The 2,261-nt window shown below is 43.8% G+C and overlaps 1 non-coding gene across 1 annotated transcript; it reads right to left on the reverse strand.

Annotated features, from left to right (window-relative positions):
• Positions 1–705: 705 nt before the first annotated feature.
• trnas-aga (transfer RNA serine (anticodon AGA)) lies at positions 706–787 on the reverse strand. Its single transcript has one exon. It is a non-coding gene; the product is annotated as a tRNA-Ser (tRNA).
• Between the last annotated feature and the right edge of the window lie 1,474 nt (positions 788–2,261).

The raw sequence follows: 2,261 nt of genomic DNA on the forward strand, positions 1-2,261 counted from the left end.
TCCAGATGAAGTTTGCATTCCTCACGTACGTGAGCGAGAATGACTTCAATGTCTCAGATCAGTTCCTGTCCCGAGAACAGCAGAGTCAATGTCCCGTCCTCTACTCGGTCCGACAGTTCACACTTCTTCATTCTCCTCTGATTCCATTTCCCAAAGAGTTTCTCAAGATTTACAAAGCTGGAGCCTAAATTATATGGTTTGCTTCCTAAACATTTTTTCAACTGCCAACTGACAATATTTTCACAGTGTCTCTTCACAATCCTCTGGCTTGCACCATGTCCAGGGATGAGAAGTCCCGTTTGGTGGAGAGATTCCCGAGGCTGATGAGTTTCACTTTGGAACAAAAATGGTTAAGTGGCGATTTCCTGCGGTTGTTTCTAATGATGGAGAGGGAGCGGTGGGGAATGAGCACTTTGACGAGCAGGAGGAAGTGTTGCCACTGACCCGAGTCAGAGAACGGAGGACAGGGATTAAAGGAATCTAATGAAAAGCAGCAGTTCTGCTCAGGACGTTCAATAACAGCTGCAGAAACCCGATGTGTCGAGCAGTGTATCTGGAAAGAGAAACAGAGTTAATGTTTTAAATATGGAACATTTCTGATGAAGAACTCGAGTTTCCCAAGTCTAATCAAATTACCGGCCTGGTTCACAAAATAGTTTTTCTGAATTTTGAGCGATAATTGTACCAGCAGGAATGCATTCATAACGTAGTCAGCAGGATTCGAACCTACGTGGGGAAACCCCAATGGATTTCTAATCCATCGCCTTAACCACTCGGCCATGACTACAGATGGCTCAGGCGGGTTGAGCATAGACCAAATCAGCCGTAATCTCATTGAAAGCTCTCGCTGTCTTGATGAGCGAAATGCTTCCATCTCCTTTCATACCTTTGCTGTCATTTGGAAGGTGCGAGACACCAATGTAAAAGAAGAAAAGCACAAAGGTAGTAAAAGATGTTTGCAGGCAAACTGAGTCAAATTTTTTTATTGAAAGGAAAATCACACTTGGCAATTTGCCATATCTCTTTGCGAACATGACCAGCAGAAGTAAGCAAAGGAGCTATTGATCTCAGTATTCTCGGACCTGAAGCAAACAAAATTTAGTGACATATTCATTTCTTTTTCTGGCGAACTAAATGATCTTTCCTGATGGTTACAATGAAAGAGATGGTTCCCAATAAGAGACAGAGATTAATTCGCATGTAGATATATTTCAATGGGACACGATTCATTTTCAGTCCCTAATTACCCCAGAGATGGAGGAGGTGAGTTACTTTTCTTCACTCTTCAACTCCTCAGCACGGAGGTACAAACATGAAACCGCTAGAGATGGAGTTCTTGAATTGGGAACCAGAGACACTGAAGAAACTAGGCTAAAGTGAGGACTGTAGATGCTGGAAACCTGACTTTAGATCAGAGTGATGCTGGAAAAGGACAGCAGGTCAGGCTGCATCCGAGGAGCAGGAGAGTCAACGTTTCTGTTGCCAGTCATGCTCCGCTGCACAAACAATTTTCGTTTTGGCTCAGATTTCCTGCATCTGCAGCTATTTGTTTTATGTTTACCTTCATAATGTTTTGGACAAAACCAACGACCTGCCAGCATCGGAAAATCGGCAGACGTACTGGAACACCGATATGTTTGCTGAATAATACAACCATTCCATGAGCGGGAATACGATCCGGGCCACGGTGCTGAGAATACCGAATCCTCACAAGTAAATAACAAGAGAAGGCGATAGATACTATCGTACATGGTGTAAATAAAACACCCTGTCTGAACATTTTCGTTGCAGATTTTTTTCATATTGTCTTCGAAGATTTACAAAGTGGGAAAAGGCCATTCCGCCCGTGTGCATTGCGGCTAATCAGAGAGCCATCTATTCTAGTCGCAGTTTCGAACTTTGGCCCAAAGTCTCACGTGTTCTAATGTTTCCAGGTCAAATGTCAATGAGGTTATCCTATGTTCTTACATGTCACAATACTGGGACAGAAGTATAACGAATTGTAACTCTTTTGAGGAACTCATGCTCATTTTCACCCACAGAGGGAGACACACCAGAAGATACCGCCAAACAGACGGAAGTGTCCGTTGTGGAGAGCTGGAATTTGAAATGGACAATAGGACAAATGCAGGCTTTTCATGCGGAAGCACAGTGGCGATGTCCCGAGAAAACTTGACAGGGGAGCGTCAAAGTATACCACGGTTAAAGCAAAACACTCCCCCTCAAGCCAGGTAGGCCTCGAAACTACAATCTTCTGATCC

This window comes from Chiloscyllium plagiosum, unplaced genomic scaffold (genome assembly GCF_037043375.1).
Source record: "Chiloscyllium plagiosum isolate Xiang-an unplaced genomic scaffold, Cpla_swu_hap1 HiC_scaffold_47, whole genome shotgun sequence".
In the NCBI taxonomy this organism is placed as follows: Eukaryota; Metazoa; Chordata; class Chondrichthyes; order Orectolobiformes; family Hemiscylliidae; genus Chiloscyllium; species Chiloscyllium plagiosum.